Raw genomic sequence first — 21,331 nt, forward strand, 5'->3', positions numbered from 1 at the left:
ACAACATAAGAAGATAACAATAAGGAAAAACACAACACTAACATTACACTTCTCCTGCACTCACCTTTTTCATACACTATTCTTCTATATATGCTTCCATTTACTGTGTTGCAGATCATGTGTCATGACATGTGTGTTTCACATGAATGAATATTTACACACGTGTAAGGAGACACCTATATATATCAGATTGAATGGAAGTATAGGAGAAAATTGAGGAAAACGATGGTGTAGTAGATCCAAACTACTATAGCAAATTATCTCGCACCATCTAGGGATAATATAACTTGATTCTTTAAGCTATCAACTCCCCTAGTAGAACTTTCAATTTGAGAGTCCAAAGAAGATTCAACCAACAAATGCACAGATTCTTCATCATAGTTCTCTTTCACCCATGAGTGCTTACCAACTCCACGTCCTCGTAAGTAGTCTAACTCCACAGCAACTTCTTTCATTGTTGGTCTCTCTTCCCCGTTCAATCGTAGGCATTGTTCTGCAAGATCAGCAACTCCTTGAAGTTGTGTATGATTTCCTCCATGCATCACTTCATCCTCTAGGACATCAAAGAGACGGTTTTGTTTCATTGACAAAACAAAATACTTCGCCATATTTTTTCGTTCTTCAGGCTTGTCATCAGAATAAATCTTCTTTCCTGTTAATAGCTCCACAAGAACTGCACCAAAGCTATAAACATCACTCTTGTCAGTTAACTGCCTTGTTTGCATATATTCTGGATCTATGTACCCAAAAGTTCCTTGTACAAGCGTAGATAACTGCATTTGATTCAGGGGGACCAATCTTGAAGCACCAAAATCTGATACTTTTGCAGTGAATTTATCATTTAAGAGTATGTTCATAGACTTGACATCTCCATGAATGATTGGCGGATCACCTGCTGAATGCAGATATGCAAGTGCTCCTGCAGTTTCTGCCGCTATTCTTAATCGATCCTCCCATGAGAGCACAAACTTTTGTCTCCCATCGCCATGGATTCGGTGAAACAAGGTCCCCCTTGTAATAAACTCATAAACTAAAATTGGAACTGGGGTTTCTAAACAACAGCCTAATAGCTTCACCACATTTTCGTGATTGAGACGAGCAAGAATGACAATCTCATTTATGAATTCTTTAACTTGGATCTTGTTTGTCTCTTTGGATATTTTAATGGCAATATCTCTCCCGTCTGGTAATGTCCCTTTGTAAACCGTGCCATAACCTCCTTTACCAACGATTCGGCTCTCATTGTAATTGTTAGTTGCTTTCATAAGTTCCTCTGAAGTAAATATCCTTAACTTTCTCTCTCTATCGTCTCCATGCAAAGCAAGTAATTGATTTAAAAATACACCTCCATTTTCTTGGAAGAATTTCTGTTTGAGTTTACGTTTTTGAAAAACCCAGCAGCTCCATGTAACACCAATGATAACGAACAACAACACGCAGGATCCTCCAACTGCATATAAACAAACCAATTTATAGATAAGTAAAAATTATAATATTATTTAATTTATGTATAGGAATTCAGGTCAAGCGTGGAGCTTTTTTAAATGACAATCTAGACCAACAAAGAGGGGCCTATTGATTGGCCATGTGTAGGGCCGCATATTGATCCAATCCAATTTGGTCCACTATGAATCTATTACAAATGGATCAGTCTAATCCAATCTGATGAATACTTTGGATCGTTATGGACTGGCCCAATTCAATGTTTGGACTGTTGAATTTGTTTAAACTGGGTGTATTTTAGATTGGGTCTAACCCAAACCCAAATTTGGTCCTTTGACACCCGTACTCCAATTATATATCTTCTGTCAGTGGACTAGATATTGCTGGTTCAATTTGACCAAATTCAATATAAATCCATTACAGATGGACTAGATCCAATCCAATCCAATAAACACTTTCGACCATTAAGTCAGCACTGGTCCAATTCAATATGCCTTATTGGATTGTCATTCAAATTGATTTTGATTCGGACTGGGTCAAAACCAAATCTGGTCCCATTGATACCCCTAACCATGTGTTTCAATTAAAAAACAAACAATTTCAAAATAGAAACATTTTCCCTCCAAAGTGGTAAGTCAACAAGTCATTTTATTTTTCCAACAGATCAAATAGTTGAACCTATGACATCACAATCAAATAATAAAAATACAAACATGGATGAAAATCTATACTACCTATAATGAGCGAATTCCCCTTTTTCTAGAATATTCTTGGATGTTTTCTACCCTTTTTGTCTAAGCACACAACTGGCATAAAGAGGGCATATATGGCTTTTACTCTCACATCAGAAACTACCCGCTCATAACTGTTCAGAAACTACCCACTTATAAGTTATAACTGTTTAGAAACTGTCCATGAATTATAAATAGTTGTCTTAAAGATACTGCCACGTGCAAATGCACATACACATTTACTAGTATGTAAAATATGTAGAAAATAAGATTGACCCCTTTAAAAACATACTAGCGGGGGCTTGTGCGATGCATGGGATGGGGCACCTTTCATTGTACCTTGCCCCCATAAGTCAAGACACTACTCCATCCCTGCCTTGACCCCAGTGGTGGGGCGGGTTTGGGGTGAGGCACCCATTCCCCATTGGGGATGGGAAATCCTCAAATTTTCCCCACCTTGAAACAATCATATAAAAAAATATAATTTATGGATATTTTACAAAGGATTATGGGTATTTGGGAGTAGAGGTGGATTTGAGCCAAGCTGAACTGAATAGCTAACTATTCGAGCTCGACTTGCCAAGACAATATAAGGTTCAAGCTTGAGCTTGGTTGGTTGCACCAAAATTTGGGACAGATTAAAAGAAATATTGGGGCCTACTAGATTAAATGCCCAGGATAGGTTGCACCAAAATTTAGAGAGGTTGATACATACCTGAGTCTTGTTAAAAAAGTCATATACAGTAGAAAGAGTCTTGGGTGTTGGACAAAGAGGAATTTACTTAGGGCTGGCTCGGGTGGGCCTGAAGACTTGGCTCTTCTAGGGGTTTGAGGGTGGGAGAGAAGGGGGGCTCTTCGTATCCTGATATGAGGGTGGTTGGACCTCTGGTAGACCCTACTACAACAAGTTTAGTAGATAAGAGTAGAGAAAGAATATTCAAATAAGTAAGCTCACTAGGTCCCTTCTTTTTGATTGGCTAAGAGACTGCAAGAAAGGAATCCCAGATTTCTTACCCAGTTTTTTTACCCACATTCACAATTCAAGATGGCGATGTGTGGCTACAATTCATAGTGGATAGAGTGTGGGTAGAAACTAGAAAGTAGTGGGAAGGAAATCTGATTGTTCTTGGAAGCAGAAAAAGAAGGTGAATCTCAACCGTTTGTAAAAGTTCTTGGTCAAGAGCAACCGGAGTGCAATAGCGAGCTGGAAGTGGAAGAAGATGTGAATGCGTACAAGATTGGAAGAGTGCCAGCAGGCTACAGTTAGATAAGTCTCTTGGACGTTTATGTAGATGTTTTAATTAAGAAAATGAAATCAGGGTGCTAAGAGTGCAAGAGGAAGGGGTAGAGGTGGCAAGGTCTTGTAGTTGTTATTGCGGTTTGGGATGTCTTTGTACCATTGTGTGAATATAAAAAATATATATATATATTTTATGTAGATAAGTCTCTTGGAAGTTTATGTAGCGTTCAGCAATGCTTGAAAGCGTCTCTTTGTACCATTGTGTGAATATAAAAAATATATATATATATATATATATATATATATATATATATATATATATATTTCAGTGTGACAAGTTTCAAAAGCTAAAATAGGCGTGCCTTGAGGGTTGGGTAAGGCAACAAGACACCAACAGAGATTCAGGACTGAAAGTCCAGGGTGGAAAAGTTAAGAGTACAAGAATCTAAGGCCATGTTTGCTTAACCGCTGTAGGTTTCATATTTTTTAATTCTTGTCCGTTTTGGGCAAGAATGAATAATAATAGAGCATTTGGTTTAAAATTCTTGCCGTGGGTGTTATTTTTTTTTAGAGACAAAAATTAAGGTAATTGACTGCAAAATAAAAAATACTCATGTCCCATCTTGCTCATTTTCCTTCTTTAAAAAAACTCTATGCCAATGGTCATAAATCGCCAACCTGCTAGGTCTACAAAATTACCACCATAAATGTTTATTGGTGGATTACCATTGAAACTTGTACCAATGGGCATTGATCGTTGGCCATCCACCAACAAACATCTATGCTGATGATTTTGGGCATTGGTGGAATGTATTTTATAGGAAAAAAATGTTTGGTTATTGCTACCCATTTTCTATTTTAAAAGGGAATCTTTGAAGGTAAGGGCTTCTAGGGTACTAGGAAGGTGTTTGAGGTTTCTAAAGGAGTTAAATACTTTTCTTTTCATTTCGAATTGATATCCTAATCTATTATGAGAGTCATGGAGGGCTGTGGAGTTGAAAACAAACTTGCAGGTGAAACGGGATAAGGGGGAGGAGGTATTGGAATGCCTTTGCTTCGACAAGCCCCCCCCCCCCTTTCAACTAATGTTATTCATCTTTATTCTTCTTAATATAAAACATTTTTATTAAAAATAAATAAAAAAGGAGATCCCCCCTTCCTCTTCATCCTCCTCCTAATCTCCCATTCTCTTAAGGAGGCTTACACCTCCTTGTGTTCGGGAGGCTTATGCCTCTTGCGTTCTGAACTACGCCTCATACCTCTAGGTAGTGGAATGCCTCGCGTCACGCCTCCACATTTTAAAACATTGATATCAATTTCTTGAATCCTTTTAGCAATCCATTGTTTTCTCTCTTTGATTCTTCCAAACTCCTCCTTGTTCCACTCCTTTTAGCAATCCTTTTAGAATCTATATCATTTTCATCTGAATTCCACTTGACCTTCTTCCCACCACTATTGTACTTTCTTTAAAAATTCAGGATGAAGTAGCCACATGTTCTCAAACTAAAACAAACAAGGTCCTTCTCCTAATTTCTCTTGTGAAAGCCTAATTGCACAATGATTCGAAGTTGGTCTAGGAAGTGCCCTTACTACCATTCCCCTCCAAGCAGTCTCCTAATCTACAGAGAATAGGAATCTGTCTAGTTTACAACATAGGGGTTTTTCTTGAAAGTTGGACCAAGTGAAATTAGCTTGTAGCATGGGGAGCTCTCTTAGCTCAAAGGACTCCACAAGTAGGTTGAATTTCTTCATGCTAGAGGTGATCCTATGGCTAAGATTAGTTGTTTCACTCACAAATCTAATGACATTAAAATCGCCCCCCAAACACCAAGGACCAATCCAAAGACCCTTTATGGCTGCTAGTTCTTCCCAAAACTCTTCCCTTTCCCTATATGAATTTGGACCATAGACATTAGTTAAATCCTATTATAACCCACCCTCTTTCCTCCTAAACTTCACTGTGACCGTAAAGTTGTCAATCAATTCATCAGTGCACTCTATCTTCTCATTCTTCCAAATTGTTAGGAAGCCTCCTAAGGCTCCCCACAACTGTGCAAAAGCCCAGCTTAAGCCTCTGGCTGACAACACACTTCTTACCCATCTTCTATCCACCTCTTCCAACTTTGTTTCTTGAATTAGTACAACATTTGACTTCTCTTTCCTAAAAACTTCCTTAACCACCCTTCTTTTTCTTTGACTCCCCAACCCCCTAACTTTCTAACTGATTATCTTCATGGGAAAAATCAAATGCTGAGACCCAGAGGTTTTTCTTAACCTAAACCATTTTCCTTTCTTTGCTCAGAAAAAAAAAAAAAACATTTTCCTTTCCTAATCTCCCATAGTCTGATTTTCCTTCCTAAAAACTATTCCCCTTATCTCTAAACTCTGTTCTACCAATCAAACCTGAGACCCTCCAGCAATTTTCACCATTGCCAACACTCTTCTGCCACTGCTAACCAGTGTTCATCTCTTATAGTCTTGCAGTTCAAGCCATAGAGATTTACAGAGTTACCAGCGTTCCTTCTCCATCCCTTTCTTCAACATTTTCAAGGGCTGTAAATGGTGAATGCATCTTTGAATGATCATGAGTTTTAATTTCTAGGGATGCAAATGCTGAAATGCATCTTCAACTGCTGTCTATTATTGAGTTGCTAGTTGAGGTTGTTGCTAGGCTGCCCTAAACTATTGCCGCTTGTCTGCTATTTGCAAAACTCATTAAGGCAAAATAGGTAAGTCTGCTTTTCCTTTTTCACTTGATGACTTGGAAGATTTTTGAAGGATTAACAGGGTAGCTGAAATTGTTTTTTCTTGCTCTTTAATTTGAATTGAATCAAATTCGAACTGGATATCCATTAACCTTATTGAATCAAATTTGAATAGGGCAACTAGAGTATTTAACAGATTCAAATACAATGAATTTCTTGTCGAATCAAAATTGGATATACCCCTATCCAATTTCGACCTGATCACTTTGCATCCCTATTGGCTGAGCCCCTGGACCTGGATACCCCCACTGGCCCACTCCCTATGCATTCCTTCCTGCTCCTTCCTTGGCAAGGGATTCAGCAAGGTCATAGTCCATCTGACTGAGACATTTGACCTGGTCACAAATCACTTTGCTTCTCATATGCAGTTTAGAAGTTCCCATGGACAATCAACTCTTTGACATTATCCGGCTAATGACCACTCTGAAATAACTTTAGAGCAGCATTATTTTATCAGCAACAAAAAAAATCAATTTATTAATAATAGAAAACAGGAATTATAGATCTAACAGTAGCATTTTCCCACTCATCTCTGCACATTCCACCTACACCAGATGACACTGGATTTCCAAAAGATATGGCATTCCTACATTCTTTTAGGCAGATTTTGGGGCATGAAATAGTTATAACCATCTTCTTAGAGTCAGCACCTAGTAGTCCTGTCCGTGTTATCTATTTGCAATGCCAGACTCAACCTTACCTTTTTTTATAAATAAAACAGATAACCCTTTTCAACATTTCTTGCTTCCTTCTCTCCTCTTCCTTTCTTAATTGACACCTATACTTGGTATGCAATTTTTCATAAAGAAATTCAAGAGATTTTAACAGATTCAAAGTGATTCTAAGACTAAAATAATAGGATCTTAATAAGAAAATAAAATACACAAGAAAGAAATATTGTCCCAGATTAAAATCTCTTAAAGACAATGAGTCTCTGCAAGGGAGTTTGCTAATATTGGAATCCATCTGAAATGAGATGTTCATTCTAGAAGACAACATTCTAGATTCCCCGGTAAAGTAATGGAGAGTACATGTTAGATTCTCTTGATATTCTCAGGAGTCAGGACCAATAAAAGTCCAGAAGAGCTAGTACAGAGAGGTGTGGGTAAGATGATGTCTTGGGTGTCTGTTACTCAGGACTTTAAGCACCTGCATTTGCCTCATCTTTTTAATTCTTAGTTTTGGTGGAGTCTATAACTTGATTTGCTTCTAGACCTTTCTTTTGGTCTGGGAGTTTCTGTAATTTCTCTTTCTTGAATAAAATTACTTTACCTTTTTCCAAGAAAAAAATATTCTCATGAACAATAGGTGACAGGGATTGGGGACTCACTTTTCTCACTTGAAGTGGAACGTGTAACCCTAATGCAAGATTTGAAAGTGGGATTTGTCTCAGGGATGAAGAGAACTCAGATTCAAGAAGAATCTAAATGGCGATTTACTAGATGCATTAGTGGAAACTACTTTTTTGGCTCCTTTTTAAGACCTTGCACAACTTTATTAGTGTTAATCCCTTTCCCGTCAAAGCTCTTTGGTTTGGTCCTGTCACACCTAAGGTGAAGTTTCTCTTTTGGGGGCTAATAATTTGATTGTTAATACCAGTGAAAGGTTCCAAATTAAAAAAAAAAAAAACCAAAAGATTGTTGTCTCTCCCCTCATGTCTGATCCAAGACTGATCAAAGAAGGATACATTGCGATCACTAAAAACAGAATGGACACACACACATACAATTGATTGATGCGATGATTTAGTTAAATGTCCATAATATCGCATTAGGACAAAGGTGGTTGGTTTCCAAAAACAGCAAGACCCGGGATGCTTGCATTCATACCAAAAACAACACTTTCACCTTCTGACTCAGAGACACATTTCACTGCCACTAGCAGCTTGAAGCCTCGCATCAAATTAAGTAGAAGTATTAAATTACTCCATTGCTGAAAACTATTAAATTGCTCTACCTTCTCCGCCCCTGTAGACCATCGCTTCAGGAAACAATAACTTCTAAAACCATTCACCCGAAATGGGCTTTCCTTCAAAATCCTCATGGCCTCAAACTTGAAGGGGAAGATGAAAAGAAACCTCCCTCCGGCTAATCGTCGGACTTTAGGGTTGGGCTGCCCTACCCAACAACTTTGAGTAGTCCACCTCCCTCCACTTCTACAACCAAGCTACAATCTATAAATTCACATGTATTGCAATAATCCATAACTTCACATCAACTCTATTGGTTCAGTTGTAGCTGGTTCTAGCCAAGACTTGAGATCTGTTCTTGCCTTCGCCTGATTGGGATCGTGAACATATATAGTAACAAGTGTTTGAAGTTGATCCAAGGGATCATGAAATTCAAGATAGCTTGTGATGACCAAAATTTGTGCAAGGGATCATTAATAGGGGTGTGATCAAATCTAGCTAGCTTTAATCAAGTTTGATGGTAATTGAGTTTGAATTATGATGTGATAGATTAGTTTTTGAACCCGAAGTCAACCAAGAAAACAATAGGCTCAAGATCTTGTAAGCCTGGCTATATATGATACATTATGCACAATTCAATTCTGAAAAGCTATTTTTTTTTTCTTTCGAATATAGGTTGGAATAATTTATGTGGCACTTTTTACCCTCTTGTCTCTCTCTTTTAGGGAAAAAAGATATTTGTCCCATTACACACGATGAGATGATAACCAATACAACTGTTATGTGAGACCAACAAGTATAACCTCTTAACAATAGGTGTTCAAAAATCGATTGGAAGGTCAAATATACTTATATCCAAATTTTATTTATAAGATTTGAAAAGATTAATCTTGTCCATTGGATTTAGAATATTAATGGTGCAAATGCATTGGATTATCAAATTAGTAAATGAAATGAATTTATTAAAGTAATATTATATATACATATATATATATATATATACTTATATCCAAATTTTATTTATAAGATTTGAAAAGATTAATCTTGTCCATTGGATTTAGAATATTAATGGTGCAAATGCATTGGATTATCAAATTAGTAAATGAAACGAATTTATTAAAGTAATATTATATATATATATATATATATATATATATATATATACAAGAAAGTAAAGCTTAGAGAACCCTGGGTGGTTAGCCCAGCTAGTAAGCAAACAATCACGCGAACCTTGTTCTTTGGGGTTAAAGCTCTTATATAGTTGAGCTGCCGTGCATCTCATGAAACGACTCTGAAATCCTAGGCCCGGGTAGTTGGGATCCATTCCACTTCCGAGGGAGAGTAACGTACCAGTCAATGAAGTTTATGGTTACCTTTCTATCCGGGCGGGAAGAGGATAAGGCCTACGATTACACGGCGTGATCCCGAGTAGTTCGAAGTCCATTGAGAAGCTTCTAGAGTCGATTACGTGTGCTGAAGTGACTTTTGGTTCCGAGGTGCCTGAACACCCGAGCTCCCGATCTGCTGACAAGGCTCTCCTCGCTGAGTTATCATCCTATTGGTAGGTCACATCCACTTGTCCTTCACTTACTAGGTTGGGCCAAATCACCCCTCATCAATTAACCCTCACTCCCCGTGCCAGAGGTCCTGACCAAGTGCGGAGACTTCATGACAAGCACAGGTGGATTTTGCGTGATGTCTAGATGGTACAAAGGGAGGCTTTTCGGTCGGACTTGTAGGACCGCTTGGCTCAACCAGGAAATGACCAAGATCGCATATCGAGTACGCGCGGACGTCGCGCTGCTTATAAACTCCTCCGACGTCAAAACGCGCGCTCAATCGATTTCAACCTCGGGTAGCGTGTAGCTGATTTTCATGGGAGCCATTGGATCATGTAGATCTCAGCCATTGAACCTCGGTTACATTGGCTATAAATAGGAGCTGAAGGGCCCATTTTTCTTGCCATAAACCGCATGATCGAGTTCCTTGATGTCACGTTCAAATCTCTCAGCTCGGTGTCATCTGTCCTTGTGTCCGATGTCATCCCGCTTTCTTCACGGTGAGTTTGCCTTCCCTTGCTCTGTTGTCTTTTTCCTTCTTAGTCCAACACGTCTAGTTGTAGCATAGATAAGCTTCTTGATGGGAGTAATGAGTCCGTCGAGACCGAGGTGGGTAACTTGGCCTATGTTGAGGAGTTCGGTTCTGTTGGGGCACATGCTTCGGTTGAAATTCCAGACTTCACTTCGAAAAGGGCGAACGCATCGGGTCAAAACCGCAAGGTTTCCGAACAAGGGACGTCAACCTCGCGTCCTAGCCAAAAGCCAGATCGCTTTGGTCCTTCCACCATGACTACCGAAAGGTTGCAGTCTCTAGCTTCTTACTATTGTTTTTCTACCGACAACATATTCAGCATTCCCTTGGGTCAGTACCCTTGGGATCACAAGTCAGACGAAATAGCTATTTGCGAGGAGCAGCTCGTAGCAAGACTTTGTTTCCCACTTCACCCCTTCATCGTAGATGTTCTTCAATTTTTTAATGTCACCATAGACCTGCTCCACTCGAACTCTATACGATCCATTGTCGGTATTATCTCTTTATTTCATGCATACAATAAACCCTTGAACCTCGGAGTGTTTAGTTCATTGTGCGCTATAAAGAAGAACTCAGCCTGTGTTTTCAAGGATGAGAAGTACAGCTACTACATTTCTCCCTGACCAGGGTACAAGGTCTTGCACAGGTTCCCTAACAAGCTACCGGCCTGGAAAAGGCAGTACTTCGTGGTTTGTGTACCCGGAGTGTGGCCATTGTCGATGAAGTGGAGGACGACCATTACTGACCCCGGGGTTCATTTGGATAATGAGACTTTGGCAATGGTTTGATCCTGGGTTGACCTTAACCTGTAGCTAGCGGACTTTCTAGCCGAAGAGAAGCTCATACAAGTCGGGCTGAGTCCTCTAAGTAGGTCATCACACCGCTACACACACATTTTTTCTTCCTTGTAGCTCATATTCGTGACTAACTTGTTTGTTGCTTGTTGTAGGAATCATGGAAGACATCCCCGCTGATGAACTCTTCGGTACCATGAAGAGGGGCAAGAAGAGGAGGGCTTCCAAGAGATCTCATCCTCAGGAGGTCGCCGCCACCTCTGACGTTGACGCCACTACTACCGAGCTCCCTTCAGATTCTGAGCCCACATGTCCTCCCGTCATCAACTTAGTTAAGGAAGACCAAGGCAGGGCTTCTTTGCATCACACGCCCAAGGAGACTTCAGGTCCCGAGCTCTAGTCTATGTAGGCGGGGGATGTTGACCCCCGCATGCGGAAGAGCATCATGAATCCAAAGTATGGTCTCCTCAAGAGCAAGGATGTGGTCTTTGCTGAGGAAGTAACACAATGGGCCGAGCTACTAGTGGGTCAGCTCGAGGCGAGAGTAGCTCATCATGTCATGGTGGTACGTATCTAGTACTTAGTTAATTCCTTCAATAGCTACTACACAATGTGGTACTTAATTTTGTTTTCCTTCCTTGATAGGTCAACTCTACTATCCACTCCCTAGTCTGGCAATTTGAGGTGACCCTAAAATGGGCTGTGGAGGCCGAGGAGTCTTCTTGGACCTCGCTATCGGACCTCGCTATCTGCCTGATGAAGTAAGAGTGAAAGCCTCGTAAGATTTCTCTGACCTTGGCTAAGTAGGCTACTATGGTTGCATCGTGAGCTTCGTAATTGCCGTTGACCTAGTTGACCACTAGCTATGAGCCGTTGCACACTACGAGGTGCATAACACCCATCTCTATCGCTAAGTTGAGCTCGACAATTAGTGCCTCGTACTTCGCCTCGAATCCGAACTGGAGAGGGTACTCCAGCTTCACCTCGCTCGGACCATACAGTACTAGTCCAACACCACTTTCTCGTAGGTTAGACGAGCTGTCTACATGGATGATCCAGGACTCATTGTCCCACGTCGGTCCAACCCTTGCCGAGACCGGTGCTGCACTGTTTGACGCCTCCGACGTGTTAGTGGGTTTAGTCAGTTCTGGGGCCGGTGTGTTGAATGTACACTCTGCAATGAAATCCACTAAGACTTAGGCTTTGATCGCTGGACGTGGCTCGAATAGGATGTCGTACTCGCTCAGCTTGATAGACCACTTTGTCAATCTCCCTGACATTTCGGGCTTAAGTAGGATATGCCTCAGAGGTGTGTTGGTGAGGACGACAATGGTGTGGGCTTGGAAGTGTGGGTGTAACTTCCGAGCTGCTACCACTTGCGCATATGCCAGCTTCTCGATGTCGGGGTACCTAGTTTCTACATCCTACAAAACCTTACTTACATAGTAGACGGGTCATTGGACCTGATGTGAATAAAAATTATCATATTTTTATCTCTGAATATTCAGTCCTTTTACACTTAATTAACACTTAATTGGACTCATTACTCTGGTATTTTGATTCAGGGCAAGGAAAGAAGTCGCAAGAAGGAAAACAGGGCTAATCAGATGGTTTTTCACAGTTTCGGCACCATTCAGTAATCTCGGCCTAATTCTCATATCCGGGCTCCGATTGGGCTGAATCAAAATGCCCCGGAAAGATAGGAGAGAACCTTACAACTTTAATGTTTTGGGTTTTGATAGATTCGGCCTACACCGAGGTTAAAATCGGGCTCAAAGTTGGAACAATTTCGTAGTAAAGCCTAGTTCACAACTGAAACCCATTTCGCAGGAAAGCCTTGTAGCGGCCCAAGTTGTTAAAGAAGCCCAATTCGAATGCAAGAATAAAGAGTCCTATTAGATTTAAATTTCTGATGTAATTCTAGAAAGATAAAGAAGACTGAGATAACTAGATAAGAGATAAGGATAGGATTAGATTAGGACTTTCTATTTTCGAGGGAGAACTCCAAGAACGAGTAGAAAACAACCCCTCCCCCTAAAGCTATATAAATGGGTAGGGGGGGCGGACTAGCACCAGGCATCAATCAATTACTGAAGTTCCCTCTGAAGTAATCAAGAAAACCACCAGGAAAGCTTCAAGAAGGAGATCAACAAGGCAAGAAAGCTTCAAGAAGGAGGTGGCGGCAAGAAGAAGAGAAGATCTCAGCTCCAAGGGCGACACCATGAGTTCTTTCTTTCCTCTTGTTTGTTTTATTTCCTTTATCATGAATTGATTTATTTATAGCTAGGGCTATGGAAATCCTAACCATGACAATGAATATATTTTTATCATGATTTATCCAAGATTATGATTTCCATATAGTCTATGAGTTATTTTGCTTAATGCGATTAGGAGTGGCCATCTCTTAATTGATTGGGTTTATGTGAATGAATCGGGAGAGGAATTCATATAGTGGACTAAATAATTCATGGTGTGAATTGAATGGTATATAGGGATATATACACATGATTCATCTAAATGTATAAGTTTTTCTTTGAACTTAATGCATTTCTATCTTGAGAACTCTAGTCGAGGGATCAAAGGGTTACTTGATAGAAATAGATTTGATATATCTTGGGAAAGAATATTAAATAAAATTGGAAAAACTTCAACTTATGGGAATGACAAATTATCTTAGTTAATTTCATCCATTAATATTCATTGGAATGGTTAGGCGGACCAATGGTCCTAGCGATTTCAATTAATCGTTGCATATTCAGCTATTGATTACTCTTGCTTTTATTTTCTTTCTCTATTTTTAAATTTCAGTAGTTCTTATTGTTGGATTTGAATTTCAGTTGTCCAAATAATTAAGGAAGACTGTAGTTCCAATACTTATTTTGTTAAATCCTCGTGGGAACAATATTTTTATACTACTTGATAACTAGTGCACTTGCTAGGGTTATAATTATAGATATCAAGTTTTTGGTGCCGTTGCCGGGGATTTAATCCTAAAGTAATATTAGAACTTGTTAACCTTGGTTAATTTGAATTTTTATTTCTGTTTTTTTTTTTATTTGTTCGAACTCTTCCTGTGTTCAGATTTATTAGTGCATGACAGGTACTAGAAGAGAAGGACTAGCAAGATTCGATCCTGAAATAGAGAGAACCCTTCGCTTATTGCAAAGAGCCAACAAAGGTAAAACGAGAGAGGAGGTTGAAAGAGGCGAACCAGTAGTAGAAGTTGAGGAAGAAATGGCAGAAGCAAATCGCACACTTTTGGACTATGCTTGTCCAACAATTGATGGGGCTACTTTCAGCATTTACGAGCCCACAATTCAAGCATCACCACTTGGAATTATCCAAATGATTCAGACGAGTATTCAATTTAGTGGGTTACCAAGTGATGATCTTAATGCACATATTGTTAACTTCTTAGAAATATGTGATACATTTAAACATAATGGAGTTAGCGATGATGCTATTAGGCTTAGACTATTTCCATTTTCATTGCGTGATAGAGCTAAAGATTGGCTTAACTCACTCCCTACAGGAAGCATCACTACTTGGAATGACTTGACCCAAAAATTCTTAGCTAAGTATTTTCCACCCTCTAAAACAGTAAAGTTAATTAATGATATCACTACTTTTGCTCAATTAGAGAAGGAATCTTTGTATGAAGAATGGGAACGATTCAAGGAGATGCTTAGGAAGTGTCTTCACCATGGGATACCAACTTGGCATCAAATCCAAACCTTTTATAATGGTATTACCCTCTCTAATCGTTCTATTATTGATGCAGCTGCAGGTGGCACAATCATGAGGAAAACGCTGGAGGAATCTTATGATCTAGTGGAGGAAATTGTGTCGAACAACTACCAATGAAATAATGACCGAGGCGATCGAAGGGGATGGATCAAATACAATAATCTATTTATGGATACCATTTTTATAAACCATATCTTTGCTTGAATTTGATGGATCACTTGGATATATGGACAAGGTTATTCCATCACTGTATGATACTACTTTAATGGCCTTGATTTTTGGGCTGATGTGGTGCATTACTTGGATAATTTATATTGGTTGAAATCCCTCTCTATCACTAATTGGAAGGTTTTAAAAACCATTTTCAATGGTAGATCCATTAATCATGGGCATCCAATCAATGTACCAAGACTTTTAAGAAATCTATGTCAAATTAAGTGATGTACAAAACATGTCAAAGATCTAGACCATCAAAATGGCCTCCTTAGATAAATCAGTTAATCTCAACTATCCTAAATCATATTACTGATATTTCAATTAATTTAACCCTTTCAAATGAGATAACAAACCAAGAAACCCTACCGTATTAGGTGGATGGATTAAATTCATCAATGTAATTATGGATACCATTTTGACAAACCATATCTTTAATTAGTTTAATTTGATAGATCACTCGGATATATATGGACGAGATTAATCTATTGCTCTAGGATACCACTTTGAGTTTTTAGCTGATTTGATGCATTGGTTGGACAATTTATATTGGGTATCACTCTGATGGTTTAGAAACCAATATAAATGGCTTACTTCTATTAATCTTGGCCATCCAAGCAATATTATACCGAGACTTCCACCTTAATATTTACAGAATTTTGATATCTTCGATCCTTGTGTTGATTTGGCACATTGTTTGAATGACCCAAATTGGTTTAAATTTTGCTACCCACTTGGATGGTTGATTAATTGGATACCATATCGAATGGGTAAAAGTAAAATTATCATTTCATAACCCCTTTATAATAGCCATTTCCTTTCTTTTTTTTTTTTTTTTTTTTTACAGAAGCAAGCAATTGCCAGGTTATAACAAAATAGCCTTCTTCCTTTGTCATCCTCCATTGAAGCAGGAGCAGTACTCCAATCTAATTCGCCATTGTTCAACAATTTGAGGGGTATTATAGCTTTTTGATAATTTTATAGTAAAAATTGACCAAATCAAAGTCATATCAAATAAGGGTGGTTTTAATAATTCTTAGATAATTAAGGAAATTTAAGCAATTTCGCTTACGGTTTTGAATTATCAGAGTATCCCTGCAAGTAAGTCGTGGACCGACCCACCAAAGGCATCGCCATCAAACCATTGACCTGAACTGGAAATGACAGTTTGATTTGATGGTTCGATGGCAATGTCTTAAACCACTAAATTGAATCAAATTAAGCTGGAATTGACAGTTTGATTTTATCTGAAAATAAGAAGATTCTCTAAATAATACAAACCTTAATAAGTGTGAAGTGCAAAACGGTTCATAGTGTAAATACCGATTCAATGCATCATTGCATCCCAGTTCACAATTGCATGCAGTTTTGGAGACGTCGTAAAAAAACCATTAAAATCGATGTAAAATTGCAAATATGTCAGGATTTACATTGATCTTGCGGTGAAAAACAATTTCGGTTTTTCCGAAGTAAAATTTTACGCCCTTGCTTTATCGAAGGAAATATGCGAGGAGTTTACCTCATCTACCACCAGCACGATGCAGTTGACCGTCATGCTCGGGGCTGGCTCTTCTTTCTCAGTTCGCTGTTTGCAGTCGACCTCCGGTAGCGACGATTCTTCGCTGCCACATTTTCTTTTGATGTATCTAATATTCCCGTATGTGGGCTTCAGCTTTGAAAGCGTCTCTTTGCACCACTTTGTGAATAAAAAAATACATATTCAGTGTGACATGTTTCAAAAGCTGAAATAAGCGTGCCTTGAGGATTGGGCAAGGCAACAAGACACCAACAGGAGATTTAGAACTGACAAAGTCAAGGGTGGAAAAGTCAAGAGTAGAGGAATCTAAGGCCATGCTTAGTTTGCCGCTGTAGCTCTCATGTTTTTTAATTCTGACTCATTTTGGGCAAGAATGAATAATAATAGAATCTTTGGTTTAAAAATTCTTGCTGTGGGCTTCATTTCTTTTTGGAGTGAAAAAGAAGCCTATAATATAAGAATTAAAATAATTGGCCGCAATAAGAAAAATATTCATATCCCATCTTGCTCGTTTTCATTTTTCAAAGAAATTCATTTATGGGAAGATGTTCCCAATTCATGGATGGAAGTGTTGGGAGGACGGTGTGGGGACCCAATTTGTGAGGATAAAATTCCAATTCACTCAAATGAGGACATACAAATTAACAAACAATATGCCCTTGAGGGGGGTAAGAATGTCATGGAAAGTGGTATACTTGGATGAGTTAAACACAAGAGAAGAGAATATGTAAATCATTTTGCATGCAAACAACTAAACACACAATAACTAATCAACTGATGCCATTCATTGTAATTCATGTGGGCTTCTCATTGGTTAACTTCTTCAGGTATCATTCCTTGCTAGTTGACAGGGGATTAGACAAAAATTGGAACAATTATTGCAGTGGAATGTCCTATCCACTCTCTACCCGGAGTCAAACATATCTATTGTAAATTAAGAGATGTGTGGCTGCAATTCAGGTCGAATAGGGAATGGGCAGGAAAAGTGAGTAGGAAATTTGGGCTCATGTTTTTTCTAGATATCTAAATCACATAAATATGAAAACAAATAACCAAAAATAAGGCAGGAAACATCATCCATATTGCATTTGGAGGATAGACCAGCTTTATATTTATAATTGTTCACATTTTAGTCCAAATGAAATTAAAAGATTATAAAAAAGGAAAATAGAACACTCATCAAAAGAGGGTCTTTCCCTTGCCCTTCCCATTCCCCCCTCTCTACACTCAAGAACTTAGGGGACCACTACTTCCTATTAATCCAGCACTTTTAAAGACAAATGCAATGTTTGGAGCAGCGCAAGCCCACTATCTTTTTGTATGTTTGCCTAGAATCAAACTAAATAAAGGAACCCCCAAGTCAAGCATTGCTCTTCTTGCCAGAACTGCATGTCATTCCATCTAATGATATTGCTCAAGTTTAAAAGGGGTAGGGAATGATAGGTTAAGGCCCCCGTGAGAATCATCATGTCAAAGCAAACTCTAGGAAACTTGTAAAGAAGCAACTCAGCAGATAAAAAGCTATAATTATTCAATATTGAATAAAGGAGCCATCGAACTTATTCGAACCAAACAAGAGAAATAAATTGAATTATAGCTGTCTCTGTGTCATCTATTTCTGAAATAAAAACAGGGGAAGCAAGCCAAGCTAAGCTAAGTCCTAGAATTGTGCCTAATTAAGGATGCTTTAGTCCAAGAGAGCCTTAAACAATGGGTCATTCCCAAGTAATCCTGCCCAAGGTCTGCAACTCTAATTTCTTTAAACCACAAAAACTTGGCTAACTAGGTTCTAGTTTGCCCTCAGTACTCCAAGCAAATCCCATGTCTCACTTTCCGTTCAACAGGTCTACTTTGCCTGCACCACCACAGACTTGGTCAAAGGAAGAGAAAACTCAACCTATATCAGTCATGGGTGGCATGGCTGAATCAACTTACAACTCACCTTACGTGCTGAAACTTCAGTATTGGGGAGCAACCCTTAGGCCCAAAGCCAGAATTTAAGCAACCTAACTTGAAAGGTAGCACTCAAAAGCTTTGAAGGATTCATTACCTGCAATATACTCTAGCTCATACTCTAGCTCAAGCTCATCCATTTGTGTACTTGATTACTATACGACATTGAGGATTAAAGTTAACTTGTCGAAAGAGATTTTGATCTTAATCGTTAACCTAAATTGTTTTCCTTGACATATTAGCATTTCATCATACCTGGTTCTGTGTTTTATTGTTAACTTGATTGCCTTGTAAGAGCCCTGTAAGAGTATGTGGTTTTGAATACTCATTTCAAGGTTGAGTCATTGCTTTCTAAATGTCAAGAGGAGCCATTTAGGAATAGAGACTGAATTTAAATTCTAGATTTGAACTCCTATTGGCTTTCAACCTGGTCACCTTTGGGACAAGAAGGTTGCTTCACCGATTACATCATATTAACTAAATTTTATTTGTCTTTTTGCTGAATTAGATTGTGGAATAACATTGCCTGTGAAGTCATGTTTTTCCTTCAGGATAAAGTCATCTTAGTCCATCTTAGAATCTGGGTTTAATGAGATGGACTTTCTCTTAAGGACTGCTCTTGCGGATCAGTCCAAACTAAGTTTCATTCCTGGTTGTCTTAGTCTAATTTCTGGGTAACAGCATTGGGGCATACCAAGTCTAATTTTGAGTAGCAGTTATTTAATCCTCTCTAGGAAGTCTAGAGCTCACCATCTAGTTGAGCTGCTATTTTTTACAATTTTAAGTTTGAATTTAATCTCCCTTATTGAGAGGTTGTGTGCAAGACTTAATGGATGCCCTTGGGCCAATAGAGAGCCTCTTCAGTTTCAAGCCAGTTGGGCTTTTTATCTCTCTTGGTGTGGTCATGAGTTATCACTAGATTAGATGTAGAACATGACAACTTGTTGTCTTTACATGTATAGTTTCAATGTCATGACCCCTCCAAATTCTTTTCATTTCTTTTCCCTTTTCTCTGTTCATTGTTAATATATTTAGCCCCACTGAATTAGTGAAATGCTGAAACTTGAAAGCAAAGTAATATTTAAGACATCTTTGCATCCATAGCCTCCATGTTGGCCCGCATCTCACTCACTTCTGACTCAAGTTGTACGACTCTGAGATCTGCTTGTTGGTTGGATGTGGTTGTGGAGGTAGTGGACCCTTTGGACTCGGGGGTTCCAAAAGCACGCTTAGGATTTAACCCGGCCCGAACCCTAAGTAATCACATCATGAGCACCAATGGGCTCAAATGGTATGCCAAGTTGTGCCTGCTCAGTCATGAAGTTCTCCATCTTTTCCTACAATAGTTTTAAGTTGATGGAGGTGTGCTACATATGATTTCTGGCCCAAAGGGTGATTGAGCCTATGTTGTGCTCTGATATTGGTCATCATCTCAGACTTAGCGCCTACAACAATAACGATATAGATTAGTTTAAAAATAAATTTATCTGAATCCTAATGCTGTTGTGCTGAATCATCTTCTTAAATTAACAAGTCCTTCATCTTCCTGTTCACCACTCTCCTACCCTTTGTTTGTAAGCCTTCCTCTATTACAACACATTGTTTTAAGCACCATCCCTCTTCATGCCCTAAAGAAAGATCAATCCTAACCCTCGATTATGATACTCTACTTGTACATCTCTCTTGCAAAGAAAAGTTAGGACTCCCAAAGGAATCTTGTTAACATTGTTCACTTCAACCGGTAACATATTGTGTTGTCTTAATTCTGAAGCAATTAGAAGCTGTTTTGGGTTAGTTTCCTAATTGAATTCAGAGCATGTAAAGAGAGATTTGAGACCTTAAGCTTTAGTCTATATTCTATAATTAGAGTAGGCGCTATTTAAATTTTAGAATTCAGTTAATGGAATAAAGTGTTTGTTTCTGAGGTTACTTTCTAAAAATGTGTGATCTTCTTTCATGACTTTGTGATGGATAAACTACAAACTACTTTTTCCTTCAAACCAAACATAGCCTTATGATTCCTCCACGTGGAAGTGGAGGGAACCTTAATTGTCAATGACTTTCAACCACCTTTAATCAAGGGTTTAAATATGATACATGATACACTAGAGGGGATACAGGATATGATACGACTAAACCTATATTCTTTGAATCGCGCTCAAAGCGATAAAATACAGGCTGATACAAATCAGCATGTTTTCCGCATGCACGTTTATTTGTAAAAAATGCAACTACAAGAATTCCAACACAAATCACCCAGCATTAAAGCCTTATCAGTATGCTTGATCCACTAGGCCACTTTTCATCTTATGAAATTTAATGAAATAAAGTAATTTTTCTATTCTAGTGTTCACATGCAATGTGGTGAAATTACATCTGTGTTTAATAATTTCAACAAAATAAAAAAATAATATTTTATAAACTAATAGAATAAATAATTTCATAAATCCACATTTATATCAATTTTTTTAATCTCAAAAAAAATATTCGAATAAAGATATTAATAATAGAATAATTGCTTTAATACTTAATATATATATATATATGTACAGAAATTTTTATGATTTTCTATTTTTTTTTGTAAATGCTTTTGTGTATTTCTTTGTTTTTTTTATAATTTATATTATTTTCTTTATTTTGAGGAGAAAGGTGCATAGGATAAAGAGACACCATTTCTATTTCCTCCTTCCTATTGTGAAGTAGGGGGAATGGATAAGATATACACTATAGAGAGAAGGATTTAAAGGAGAGAACCAGGGTTTTAGAATTTATTTCTTCGCTTCTTGTTTGCATGATAATATTTGGCATTTTGCCTCATGTCATTCTACTCCTCAATGGTGGGACTGTTATTTGCATATCTAATGGCAAGTGTTTGGATATAGGATGATCTTGATTCGTTTATATTCAG

At 38.4% G+C, this 21,331-nt stretch overlaps 1 non-coding gene and 1 pseudogene across 1 annotated transcript; both read right to left on the reverse strand.

Annotated features, from left to right (window-relative positions):
• Window positions 1–257: 257 nt before the first annotated feature.
• LOC148851902 (putative wall-associated receptor kinase-like 16 pseudogene) lies at window positions 258–18,563 on the reverse strand (annotated as a pseudogene).
• Window positions 14,577–14,683, reverse strand: LOC148851903 (small nucleolar RNA R71). The gene has a single exon (XR_016100082.1). It is a non-coding gene; the product is annotated as a small nucleolar RNA R71 (small nucleolar RNA).
• Window positions 18,564–21,331: the final 2,768 nt, after the last annotated feature.

Source organism: Nelumbo lutea, chromosome 5 (assembly GCF_056320005.1).
Source record: "Nelumbo lutea isolate HS-2025 chromosome 5, American lotus-T2T, whole genome shotgun sequence".
Taxonomy (NCBI): Eukaryota; Viridiplantae; Streptophyta; class Magnoliopsida; order Proteales; family Nelumbonaceae; genus Nelumbo; species Nelumbo lutea.